At 38.8% G+C, this 14,493-nt stretch overlaps 1 long non-coding RNA gene across 1 annotated transcript in view; it reads right to left on the minus strand.

Moving 5' to 3' along the window:
- The window catches only part of LOC311442302, a 39,173-nt gene that overhangs the window by 3,702 nt on the left and 20,978 nt on the right, over window positions 1–14,493 (minus strand). The window contains exons 2-3 of the long non-coding RNA XR_014696552.1: window positions 8,817–9,010; window positions 6,619–6,765 (exon numbers count right to left, since the gene is read on the minus strand). This is a non-coding gene — a long non-coding RNA (uncharacterized lncRNA). The remainder of the gene's footprint in view (window positions 1–6,618; window positions 6,766–8,816; window positions 9,011–14,493) is intronic.

Raw genomic sequence — 14,493 nt, forward strand, 5'->3', positions numbered from 1 at the left:
CATTTAATTTCCCTTCAGTCTCACAACCAGATGTGGCTGGGACAGAGTAGGGTCCTTCAACCAAAAGAAAATTTGCTTTCTCATGTACAGAGTGACAGGCAGGGGTCTCAAATGCCATTGCCAGCTCAGGGAGAACACCACTATATTGGTCAACTACTAATAATAACAGTGTCTTTTTATAGAGAGCATGATATGTGAAAAAATAAAACCTACCTTTATTTCAGTCATTATCTTTTCAATATTTTTGTTGAGAGATTTCAAAACCATTCTCTTTCCAGAGTGGATCTCAGAAATTAGAAATAAGTTCTGATTCAGCATGTCATGATGTAAATATCACAATGAAACATGGTGTCATTTAAAGACTGGTACTGTGGTCTTTGGTGTTGTGGATAGTCTTATTATGTTAGAGATGTGAAATGTGAGTCATCTGAGACCTATGAAAGCTAAGAAAATATTTAAAAATAGTGTCTTCAGTATTTTGCTTTTTAAAACATCTGGCCTTTAACAGGAAAAGCTGTTGATAGCTTCAATAAAAATAGAATTTCATGGTATCAGTAAAATAATTTAGATGTGACTGATTTCTTGGCAGTGACTTATTGCTTTTCTCATTGTGGCAATACTGTGATGGTATCTGCCACAGAGACAGAACTGGACAGTTACTGGTTCCTCAATATTAGCTTTTTTTTTTTTTTTTTTTTTTTTTTTCTTCTCATTTTAGTCATTTATTCTAACAGTTGCACTTGATCTTGGAAGTCTTTTCCAACCTAATTGATTTTATGATACTATTTTATTCTTTTTTTTTTTTTTTTTTCCCTTTCCCTCTCTCTCTCTTTTTTTTTTTTTTTTTTTTTTTTTTAAGTTGGTTAAGAATTGTTGTTTTCAAAACATGATCAAAATTATCTCTAATGAGTGGTGTAAAACTGAGGACACAGAGAAAGTGAGTGTTGCTTGTTCAAGCCAGGGGATTTTATAGTTCTTTCTTTCTCAGCTTCATGGAAGGAAGAAAACACACCTCTTTCAAGCTTGGTTGGATTTGAAATTATCTATTGTCATGCTTCCTCTAGCTCAGCATCCTCATGGGCTGTTCGTAGTAACATCTTCATTTTAAGATTATATAGTCTATTTAATGCATATGCAGCAGACTTCTAATTGCCTTTGTTGCTGCAATCCTCGGTCATCAAATTTCTCTCTCAAAGGCTGGCACACACTCCTGGAAAAATGCTTTTTCCACGGTAGGTTCACAAATGGAGCAGGCATGAGGAGCTGCCAGAGGGTGTGGGAGGAGGGGGAGAAAGCTGGGACATCTCTGGTGGAGCTGGTGGATGGAAGACCAGAGTTAATCCCTGCTCTACACATAAACAGTTATCAGAAGGAAAAAAAAAAAAAAAAATATATATATATATATATATATATATATATATATATATATATATATATAAAAACAGGAGATGTCTGCCAGGCCTGAAGAACTGCTGCATCCACAGGCTGAAGTAGGTCAGATATGAAGGGGGTTTTGATTTCAAGCATTTATGAATCACAAATGCAGCTGTTGAAGAAGTAAAGTTACTAAATCGAGAAGTTTCTTGACTAAGATGATGTTCCTTTCTTTTTCCTGGTGTATTATTTCTGGTGGGATCAAACTGGAAGCGCAGAAACCCTCCGTTGAGGTGTGGCTTTTAAAGCTCAGATATACGTAACACAGGCAATTCCCCTGCTTCATTTCAAACTGTTGACCTAGCTTCCCTAAAGCAAGCCTTACTCCCACTTACATCACGCACTGTAAGAGCATCATTCAGCTTACATCAGTTCTACTGTCTGCCCAAGAAAGTGCTGTAGCAGAAGGGTGGTATTACAGCAGTCCTTACAGTTTTGACTATTTAACTGTAATAAAAGCAGTTATGAAAAACAAGCCTAATTCAAACACAGGAAAAGAATCACAACCTTGTTTTCAACCAGCAAAGAAGAGTCACTACAACCTTTCCTTAATATAATCTTATTGAAAAATATGTGGTCACCATCCTCCCCATAATGTAATTTACGCCTGGCTGGCAACTAAGATCCCTGTATTCCCTATTTTTATTTATTTATTTCTTTTTCCCAAAGTAAAAAATCTCATCAACATCAAGAAAGAGTCTTGTGAGATTGGACTATTGAGCTAAGGTGTGAAATCTGAATGTTGGAAATGTCTGCACCAGATGCAGTGGGTCAGGCTTGCTTCTAGCTGCACGACTTTTGGCCAAAAAGTAGCCAGAGGGTGATCAGGTGAGTAAAAAAAAGCCTTTCTGGGACAGTATCTTCCTGTAATCACATGCACGTACTCATCACAGGAAATACACAAGGAAATTGCACTGAGAGGAACTGGTTACCAGAACAACTGGAGCCCGTCAGCCCCTCTGATCCACAGGGATGCTCACCTGCTCCCTCTCCAGTGGTTCTGGCTTTCATATCACAAGCTTTTATGTGAATTGTGGGACCTAAAAGATGGTTACTTATCACCTGTGCTCCTCCCTGAAGAAGAATAATATCAAGCATACGCGCTGAGAGGCAGAAGGTCACAGCTGTAACGCTGAGCAGCCATGTTTCAACAATAGCTGAAATGTGTCTCTCCTGTTACCCTTTCTCCCCAGAGGTGTTGTTTCTAGTTTTTGCCAAACCATATAAATCAACGACTACTACATTACTACATCAGCATTATTCAGCGTTCTTACACTAGCAAGAGGTGCCATCTCTAAGAATAACCTCCTGTTAGAAAGGACTCCTTTTTCTCATCAGTATCAACACCACCAAAGCCTATTTTTTTTGCCACTGTCTTTTAAGAAAAGACTTCAAAAAACATATTCCCAATGAATTTTAGCATACCCACCAGAGTCAGCTTTATGATGAATTGAGCTTGCCGCAGTGAGGAAGATATATGCAATTGTTACCATACATATTTTGCTAATATTGTACCTATTTTTAGCTCATGACCTATATTTAACAAATATATGCAATGTGACACATGCCATCAGAAATTAGAGTTGTCATTATGAAAATATGAAGAACGTGACACACACCATTAACACGTGTCAAAAATCATTAGACTCCTTCTCCATTAAAGCCACCCAAGCACTTATAAAACGAGGAAGCCTGGTCTCTTTATAAACACTTAGTTTAGCTGGTACACCTTTTATTTTGTCTTATAAAGGCTCTGGGCTACATTCTGTGTCATTATTCTGTACTCTTTGTTTGCCCACATTCCATCCAGTCTTTCCTGTAATATATGGCCAGAAATGTGACAGCACAGAAGCTGCTTTCTGGTAGCACTTGGTATGTGCTGATGGCAGTTCTGTAGATTAAAATGCAAAACAAGTTGATAATCTAATGCAAAATATTGTTCAGACCTCAAACAGAAGCAGAAAATACACCAGACCTGTTTTCCCTCTCCATCTTTCAAGAAATCTTGAACTTTGCTCTTCTTCCCCATAAAAGCAGGTGATCCATTCCTCTTTCTCCGTTCTCAGTAAAAAGTAAATAATTAACTCCTAGAAGTGTTAAAGGGGCTGTATCTACAGCATGTGTTAATATTGCCAGTGCTATCAGAGTCATCTCCACTTAAGAGGCTCTTTGTCGCTGGGAAAAAGTGAATGAAAAACATTTTCAAGCCAAGATAGCTTGTTTGGAGGGGTTGTGATAGCAACATAGTTTTTAAAAAATCCACCTTTGTAATCATTTGAGTTTATCAATATGTATATAGTTAATAAGGGAATAATAATATATATGGACACATAGATGCTTACTTATTACTTTGAATATAGCTTCTTTTTAAAACCAAATGTATCCATGATAATCCTTATCTGACCCTGTCCTCTCCCAAATTTCACCTTTGAAAGTTCTTCTTTGAGCTTGGGAGATTATGAAAGTTATTTTTGCTCTTTCCAAATTCAGGGGTGAAAACAACAGGTTGCAATGAAGGTCACTGCTTTTAGGGATGCTGCAGAATGTTCTCATATGCTCAGTCAGTACGGCTGGAGGTGGGGGTCCCAGGATAGCCCCCAGGGCAGGTTGGCACCAGTGGACTGGAGGAAGAGGAGAAAGGTGGATGACGAATGTGGCCCTTTTTGCAGAAAGTGGTAGAAATAGTGACATCTGGCCTGTCTGACTACCCAGTGAGTGGGTAGGTAAATTTTAAAAGCTTTGTCAACATCAATTTGATTTCTGCCTTCTCAGCTGCACAGTCCAGGGTGTCTTAGAAGCCATACTCAAGAACCTCCGGTCCTGAAATCTCATGCTCTACTTGTCCCTGGTGCTCACTGGCCTTTGATTCATCAGCGCAGACAGACGATTTCTGTCCGCCCCTCCCCTCCGCATCCTGTGCTGACAATTCTGCCTTTGGGTGCACGCAAAAAAAGCTGTCCTAGGAAGTCCTAAATGATAAATGTTTACATCACAACTTGCTTGCTAGAAAAGTCTTATTCTCTCCTGACACACCGATCTTTTTTCACACTGCTTTTGTTCCCTCGTTAGCATACACAGCTGCCTGCATTATGCCATGCAGAACGTAACACATGCAGGATGTGCTTGTCAGTGTGTCAGGCTTGAAAACCTATGATTAAAAATTATGTTGCTCATTAGTCATTGCAAATCAAACTGAGAACAATGCTCTCTGGCCAATTTGTAAACAAACATCCTGTTCAACCTGTTCCGTGATTTCTCTATTTCTCTTTAAGGAAGAGAAAAAGAGACCAGCTCATAAATAAATAACTCCCTAATTCTGCTAGAGACACATACACAGGGCAGCTTCCTGGTTGGATAAATAGTCCTTAATTTCATTTGCTTCAAAATTGCCTCCTACGAATTTTGGCTTCAGATATCCCTAATGCCGATAATGATTCATAAATATTGTATGAAAGGAGCAGAGTGTGCATGTGTGTGTATGAGATGTATGGCTGTTCTCATGTGGACAAAGAATTACCATTCCAAGCAACAAATTAGTATCCTGAGAATAATGTCAAGAACATCTCACTGACAAAAAACAACTCAGTCTGAAGACAGATGCATGTTCCCCTTCTGTCTGTGAGCATCTGAAACCTATGTGAAAAAATGTCAATGTTATGAAAAAGAAATTTCCTGTAAAATTCCTGCATGTTTTTCCCTCCGCTAACTCTTCAGTTCTCTCAGGCACCGCAAGGACTAGAAAGAGTTTTGAAATCGGTGCCATAATGCCTCCACGTGTGCATACTGTGGCCATGGACATGGCTGAGGTGCCAGGCAATGCCTAGGAAAATCACATTTTTTACACTTCCAGCAGAACTGGAGAGAGCTGAGCATGGTGCAGTGCCATGGCCTGGCCTGCTCTGTGCCCTCACCTGCTCACAGGTGGAAAGAGGGCACAAAAAATGTATGGTATTGTACATCAAATTTAAATTTGTTCTGGTTTTGTTATTACACATGTAAATGTAAAGGTCTGATCCTTTACCTAATGTCACAGAGTGGGGTTTATACTTCAAAGGTGTGTTTTTGGGGACTTTTGCAATGTGATTGCAGTGGGTGATGGCCAGTGAAATTGTTGTGATTGTTTGGGATGGATTTTGATCCATTGTGTTTTGTGCAACAGGGGAATTTAAGAAAGCTTGGGGAAGAGGCCTCATTTCCATGCTGTGGGTTTTTTTCACATATTGCTATTCCAGCCAGTGTTGTGGAGGCAGAGCCATGCTTCCAGGCCACCCTACAGCATTGCTTGTAGGGGGAATCATTTTGGGCAATTCTGAACTTTTCCCTGGGGTAACTCAGCTTGCAAAGCAGTTCTTTCCCCTCAGTCAGATTTTGGTTCAGAGCACAGGAACAAGAAAGCCGCCGATGTCCTCCCATGTCCTGGCCTCTGTGGAGGACGCCAGAGCAAGCTCTGCAAAAATGTGCTACCAAATCCTCCAGCACAGTTACAAGATAATGTGCTCACATCGAAAAATCCGTCCTTACTGTGGTTAATTAGAGGTCGTTTAGTACCCTGAGGCATGATATTGTTGAAACAATCCTGTTTGTTTTAGTTGTTACCAGACCCAATGAGCATGCTGTTACAATCTTGACTTAATGTTTGATTGATTTAGTGACATTAGTGTAGGTGCAGAGGGATTGCAACATGGAGGCCAGTGCAAGCTGACATGTAGTTCTACCCTACGATGAAGAAAATACTCGTTTCATTTTCTGGTTGCTGATTTTGTTGGGAGCAATAAGTGCTATATGATTGATACCTTGATTCTCTTTTAGTTCATCAGACAAACATCTAGTCTGGTTTGCCTGTGAATTTTCTGAAATGGTGTTATTTGCCCAGTAGAACACAATAAATAATCCACCATGTATGCCCTTGCATTTTTTTCTAGCAATGCATGTGTGCTTCTGCAGTTCATTTCCAGCTATGCATGACGCTGCAGGCTGCATTCCCCAGGACGAGGTAAGTGCCCCTGCCTGCATGCCCTGATTCCTCACAACAGAGCAGAAAAGAAAACATTTCTGTCAAATCTTGTTATACAGCACACTGTGGTGTTTTACTGAAAAACATCTCTTTCTGGTTTCAGCTGAAATGTGTATGAACTAAGTATACTAGCAGAAAATCATTTACTTTTATAGTATTAGATCACTTACTGCTCCTTTTGCATTCCTGTCTGTAGCTCCCAGGTGGGCAGAGCAGCTCTGCTCCAGTGCTCCATATTCCTCAAGGAACCTCTCAGCGGAGACACACGGCCACCTGGACGGGCACAGGGTCTGGTAAGGAGAGCCAGACTTCCCACTCTGAAAGGACAAAGGTCAAGTTTTTCCAGATAAGCCAACTGACAGCGCCACTCGCATCTTATGCTGAGCTTTTTACCTCTGTAAAAGCTCAGGTGCCAGATCAGTCTGCAAGCAGGCTCATCAGAATTTCTCTGCAGTGTATTTTTAAAATACTGAAAGAAACAATCTTAGTAATGTTAGTTTTCCTATTCAAGATTTCTCATGCTGTTTCTAAACTTGCTTTTCAGACAAACAAGCATTCATCCTATTTCCATCAAATTCAGTTCAGTAAATCCTCTGCAAATCTGAAGTAGCTAAAATAACCAAAAATAAGAACTTTTCCAGCTGCTTGAAAATGTTTCTTTGATTTGTAATGTTTTAATAAATTGCACTATTTACATAACAAAAATGATTAATATAAGCTGCAAAAGATATTATAGAAATATATTAAGTACATATAAGGCATAATACGGTTATAGAAAAGGAAGGCTGCACTACAACTGTAAGGTTAGCTGTATGAAAGCCATTTCCAAGAGGTGTATCTCTCCCAGGAGGGAGAGACCAAAACCTTCATAGACCATCGATTCCATTGCTCTACTGCTCATTTCTTTAAATAAACTTTTTCTTGGTATTTAACCTGAATTTCAGGATGCAACGTGGTTTCTTGTTTTCTCTTTACATGGGTCTCTCAAACTACACCTTCAAGCCTTGTTGGGACCAAACCAATGCTCAGTGAAGTAGGAAGATTACTTAATGTCTGTGATTTCTTGCCTGTACATCCTACTGTGCTGTTTTCTGTGTTACCATCATCCTTATTTTCTTTCAATCCGATTATTTTAAGTATATTTCATCAAGGTCATCTGAAACTCAAGTTTTATAAGAAAGTATAAGTTTTTTAAGAAAGTACTGTCAGCTCTACTGAATTCACAAATTTAACAAGAAGATTTTTTATTTAGTCATCTAAGTAAATAATTAAAATATTGGGTACTTTTCCTACAAAATCCCATTTGGTTTCCCTTTCATTTTTGAAAAGAAAACAAGAATTCTTTGTTTATTTTTTTTTCTAATGAGTTTTGTAGCCACTTCTTGTTTCAGTAGGTTATGTTCTCTAAAACATAATGATTATCAAATTGCTAAACTATAGAAAAGGTCAAGAAATGGTAAAATTATAGGGATGGAATGTAAAAATGGAAATTTTACAATATTTTCCATAGCCCTGATTACTCCAAGACCTATTCCTTTGCTGAATTATACTCTCAAAATGGTTGTTTGTGTGCTTTAAGGCAAGTCCATACATGAAATAATTTTAGGCATTAGCCCATCATTAAGGTTGGAACATTGTGAGCATGCTGCCTAAACTCTAAGGCAAAATACTCAGTTACAATAGTATAAATCGTAATGACTCTACACTAGTGATTTCAGTGATGTTAATGGTGATGCTAATTACACTACCAAATCTGTCCTCGTGTCAGCCATGTTCCCTTCCTGGTCTTGATGTGGGGAAGATTATATTTTGAAGTATGTAGATAAAGACCTATTGCATCTATAAATAACAGTGGATCAGATACGAGCTACGCATACTGATGAGCTCCTCATTAAAACAAATGTATTGATGGTAGTATTGTTTATTAAGACACTGTAATATATAGACAGCTGGATCATATATAATTTAAACTGTTCTCACTTTACAAACCTGACAACTGAACAGATATAATTGATTCATGTATTGCAATATTCATTCCATTAGTTAGAATATATATCCAAAATTGAAGATGTCAATCAAATAAAATGAATGCATGTTTTCATAGAGCACTGTGATTCCTTTTATTAAACCAAGAAAAAAAATCAATCACTATTTTTGGATTCAGACTCAACGAGAGTGTGACTCCTGCAAGTGATGTGGCAATAAATATACATGTTTATTTTAGTCATGTTAGAAAATTACTCTGGATACTTTGATCTATTTAATGTGTAGGAAAATAAGCTATTTATGATAGCAGTGTCTATAAGCACTTTAAACAAATAGTTTTGCTGACATATAGGTACAGGAGATGGCACTGATTCTCACTTACACCAATTTTACACTCCATTGGCTTCACTGAATGTTAGTCTTGATTTACACCAGTGCAGAAGAGATGGAATGGGCCCTGTATTTTAACTGCTGTCTTTCACATGCTGATCTGCGGCTCCTGAACTGCTGGATGAATAATGCGGAGGCAAATATTACAGGTTCTGTCTGCATTTTTGTGGTAATTTACTTCTGAACCTTGGGAATAAAAACAGAGATCTGTCATCAACAAAGCATTCATTTCCTCTGTTTGGAGCTCTGCCTGTGCTCACAGAGCAGATCTGCTCTGCACCCTGTGTAAAACATGCTGTAAGGCATTTTCTTTTTCAAAAAGGATGCACAATTGCTATTTTAATAAGTGTAAAGTTGCCGGTGCCTGCTCTCAGCTGAAAGCAGGCTATGAGCCATGTGTGGCTCTGGGAGCTGCTCACAGGTCAGAGCCCAGCAGGTGTAGCACAGTGTGGGCATCGCAGCAGCGCTGAGGTGGTGTCCGCAACATGTCCCTTGTGACAGCCAGCAAGAGGCAAGGGGAAAGAAAACGGGAGGAAGGGAACTTTGCCGTGAAACTGAGAGCCACAATTTATGTGAGTCTTGCAGTGATTTTGTCTCATCTCACTTTATTGATCGGTGATGTTTTCCACTATACTTGTCCTGCAACAGTTGCAGTCTTTGCAGCACCTAAAGAAGGGAAGAGCCCACACAGCTTTTCCCAAAGCAACAGTTAATATTACTGTTCGGACATTTTTTTGGAGCATTTTAGTTTTGACCACTTTCTGATATCCAATGCTGCCTTGCATTGCATTCATACACATAGAGTGCATCACTGTGGTCCCTCCTCACACATGAAGAGATGAAGGAATGGGAATCCACATGTGCATATGCTAGAACATTATCAGAAGAATTATATTAAATTTTATAAATGTTATTTTTTTATATAGAAATATCATATTATTAAATTATTATTATTTAGAATATGCATTATGATGTTCCAGTGTATATCCTCCCTTTATGGAAATAAATGGACTCTAAATTCTAAAGCTCCTACGATTGGAGTCAAACCACAGGTGTGCAGCACAGTCCTTTTGGGAAGGAGAGGATCATCCCTGTCCCAAAAAGCTTCCCCTGGTCACCTCTGCCCCTGCCCAAACAAAGGATTGCAGTGAGGTGGTATCATTGCTGTGCAGGAGGGTCCAGGAAGAATGCTTTGCCTTTGAAGAAGGCAGAAAATAAACACACTTGGCCAAGCATGATAAAATACACACGCAAAAAGTCTACATAATATATACCTAACCACACCACAACTTTTAAAAATTAATACTGTTTACAATTTATTTCCTAAACTTTAACCTGTGGCAATGGGCTCTGACATGATCTGCAGTAAAAGGAATCAGTATCTCAAATAATTTTTGCCTGCAAAATTTTATACTACTACTTTCTGCTTCTCTGGGTAACTGCATAAGGGACTGCAGACAGTTTATCCCATGAAGCACTCCACGGGGTCAGTGGAGACTTTGAGGCCCAGGAATCAAGGGTGCAGGGTCCAGGCATCACCATCAGGTAGGATGAAGTGATTTGAATGGTTTTAAAATTGGCGGCATATTTTTCACATTAGAAAATGTAGTGTTAGGTGAGATAAGCAGTCTACTTATCTTTTCTGTCTGGGAAATACAGAAGTGTGCAGTATTTAGTTATCGCTGGAGACCAAAATCTTATGCTATGATATGATTACAGAGTCTTTATGTGAAGACTAGCAGTTATGTTACAAGAGAGAGAGACAAAACCCTCTTCATTACACCAGATTATCAGAGGCATTGATATGCTTCAGCACAGGAGCCCTTTCCCTACCAGCAGCTCAGCTCAGCCACAGGCTGTGCTATGGTCAGGATGAGGAGCAGAAGGGAGAGAAGATGCTCTGCAGTCCTGCACTCCAGCCAGAGCCTGAGAACATCTCTTGCTGGTCCGTTTTTCAGAGCTGAAAGATCGTCCCTTTTATGTTCCCTCAGGGAAATCAGGGCAGCAGGAGCAATGGCATTTATCAGATATCTGAGAGGGGACATAGCTCTGGAGAGAGTTGGATAAATCCCTGGGAGGGACCAGGCACAGAGAAATGTTCCCTGCCCACAGGGCAACATGGACTTTTTTTAACTGGAGAAAGTGCAGGTGGCTGGGTGGGACATGGCCAACCCAGCCCAGTGCTGCCAAGCGATGTCCTGCAAGCCCTGCAAGCTGCCCACACTGCCGCAGCCACGGGGCACTGGCAAGAGCTCCCCTTGTCCCCTCCCAGACGTGGCTTTTCTGCAAAACACAAAATCTGCAGCACATATATGGTAAACTGTGAACAACGCAAACAGCTCACTCATCCGTCACAGCACCATATGGCTGGATGTAAAAAATAAGTCCTAAAGATTATATTATAATGAACTGAAATGAGAGGCTTAACTATTATAAATAATTAAAACTTTATATATGCATAGCTATATATATGCATATGTCCCCCCCCCCCCTTTTTTTTTTTTTTTCTTTTTTTGGATGTATACATGTATACAAATTCACACCTAAATCAAGTAAGTGATCTACGTTTACAAAGAATACAGAGTACCCACAGGAATATTCTTCACGCAGTCACAAATCTATCTAAAAAAAAATAAAAATTAGCCTAAGTGAGTCCATATTTAAAAAAGAAAAAGAAGAGAAAAACACACACACACACACACACACACAAAAACTAATCACAAATATTATCATCTGCCTGAAAACACCTGGGAAAAAAAAGATTTTTCCTAGAAAGCATGAAAAAGGCTGCAAATCCATTCCCCACACCCTGTGCTGGTGGCCAAACCCTCTGCTTTCTTTAGCTATTGTAGCTCAGAAAATCCTCCCAAAATGGGCTCTAATGAAGCACTGCCAGCTTGTTTCTCCCTAGGCAGGCTCCTTGCAGTCATCTGAATTGTTTGCTTCTAACTACTGCTTTCTTAAGAATTCAGGAGTTGGTCTATAATAGTGCTGTTGATGAATCCCACTTGTCCTGCTCTGCCTTCTTCCCAAATGGTACCCAGATCTACTCCACTTTGCTTCTGCAACACCATGAGCACTTTCGTGGCATATTTCCATCAAATGCTAAACAGCAAAGAAATCAAGTCCCCAGCAGAGAATTTACCAATTTTGTCAATCCTGAGTGACATTTCTAACTATAAACCTGATATTGCTGTGCTGTAAATAGGGAAGAACAGACTTGTTAAGGCACAAGCCAATACTTCTCTGAAGGCAACCAACTCCCCGCTCTGCCCCTAAGCCCCATGTCAGATTCAAAGTGCCAACATGGGGCTATGACCCATGCATGAGTGCTATGAACTCTCTTCTTCTTCTAGAAAATGAAAATAGCATTTATTTATTTTAAATGTATAGATGTTTATAGTCCCAAGCTTTACTGGTAAAAGCTAATAGAAATGGTTATGTGTGGATCTAGACATTGTTTTGGGACATCATTTTTTGTGAAACTTGGTCAAGCTCTGCAAACATATTTAAGTTAATGATACTGATGGACTACCCATAGATAAAAAGTTACTCAGTCACAAATCTCTGCTTTATCTTGATGGGAACATTTTTTTCTTCACTGTGGGTAGCTATAACTGAAAGGAAGATGTAGGATAAACACCAGGAAAAAAAAAAAAAAAAGCAACACATTTTATCAGGAAAGCCCATTAAGCAGTACAATTTCCATTTTAAATCTGTGGGATCTATGTCATTGGAAATTTCAAAGGACGGTTGTGATGTGGTTAATCCTATCTCTGAGTGGAATAAAATAGATGGCTTCTTGAGGCCCTTCTGCCTGCATTTTCTATGGTTCTGGTGATCTCAATTTTATATCTCAACCATAAGGCTATGGCTCTTCAGAGGAACTCTTTTCCCCTCATATTTCAGAGCACCATTTCATCCCCAATAGGAACGATAAGGTTGCTGACATCTCAAGACATAAAGAATTGCTGTGGGATAGGAAATAGCCTTTTTCTTATCCATCTGTATCTAGATTGCTGGGTTTTCATCTCTAAAAAGTCCGTTTTGACCAAAATGGCTTAAGTGATAAAAATAGATAATATGTTCTTATCTTTATGTCTCCATCTTTCTATATTTCTGGTTTAAAAAAAAAAAAAAAAAAAAAAAAAAAACAAAAACAGAGCAATTGTTGGGGTCAGATCAGGAAAAAATTCTGGCCACACAGCTCCCACTGTACCCATGAATGTTACTTTGCTAATTAGGAGAGAAGAAGCTTGAGTTTTGTACTGAATTCAAACAGTAGACACATTTTTTGAAAAACAAAACAAAAGCTCATTGCAGTTCAGCACAGCTTTTTTTTTTTTTTTTTTTTTTTTTTCTCCTTCTTCCTTCCCCCCAACTGTAGAGAGCTAAGTTTTCCTCTTGGCACATTTTCCCTGATATCTATAGCATGTAAACCTGTTTCAAGGAACTCCAACAATGGACTAATACATTGTAATAGAGTTGTTATCCTTTATTCTGCAGCAGGTTTACAAGTAAGTAAAAACGATTTATGAAGGATACTGGAAAGTAGATGTGTTTCTGCTTTTCATGCCATGTGAAAATGGAGGAGTAATCCACGAGCACAGACAGGGCTGCATGCACCGTTAATGTATTTACAGCCTAATTTGCCTGTGGAATGCACAGACACAGGAAAGCGATGAATCCAGCAACATAATAGGAATCAAAAGTGTTGAAATGTGATGTGAACAAAATAATCAAGAATATTAACTTAAAATATTTCTATATCAACATATGTCAAGACATATATCAAAAAGTCACTTTTTTTTTTTTTTTTTTTCTTTTTCCTTTTCCTGATTGAAAAGAAAGAAGCAGTCAGGTTTATCCCATAGCATCAGTGTTTAGTGCAGATTTGTTTCAGCTTCACCTCTGGACTAAACAGATCAATAGCATTGAAATATCTATTCATCCTTTCCAAGCTAAATACTCCATGCAGATTTTTACTTTAGTCTTTATGAAAAGGATGAATTTTTTTCCCATCAAATTCACACTGAAGTTTCAGTGGGAGTTCTTATTGTCATCAATGCTATATAGGCTAATAGTACATTTCATAATTACTTATAAAAATAAATGTATTTTCCACAGAAAAAAGTAGATCTTTGTTGTTGTTGTTGTCTGGGAAACTTCTAAAACCCTGCTGCCATGAGGACAGAATTGGCTATGGACAAGGAAATTTCTTCTGTATATCTGCAACCTATTGTTTCCTACAGCACATGGAGCAGGAACTCAGTTCTAAGTCTCCATTGCAACATGGCAGCAACCTGAAAGATCAGGAGCATGGAGGGTAATTAGCACAGCAGTACAACGGGGTTTGTTTGTGCACTTATAATTATTCTATGAAGCCTGCATGGTAATTTGAAAAGCATTTTTTAAATGAATGGTTTTAAGAAAATTGCAAAGACATTACTATCTGGAAAAGACTAATTTGCTTCAACTACTGTAACGCAACATTGTCAGACTTCTCCAAGAGGCAAGCGCTCCATTTCTTCGTTGACCTCTGCTTCATCTAATCAGGATCTGGTGAAAAGCAGTCTGATGTGCTGGTGTGTATGTTAATGATGTTAATGGCTGGTAAATCAGCCTGGACCCAATTTTGCCTTTTTAATGCTGCATCCTCACTGTGGCCT

This window comes from Aythya ferina (genome assembly GCF_964211825.1).
Source record: "Aythya ferina genome assembly, chromosome: 10".
Classification (NCBI taxonomy): domain Eukaryota; kingdom Metazoa; phylum Chordata; class Aves; order Anseriformes; family Anatidae; genus Aythya; species Aythya ferina.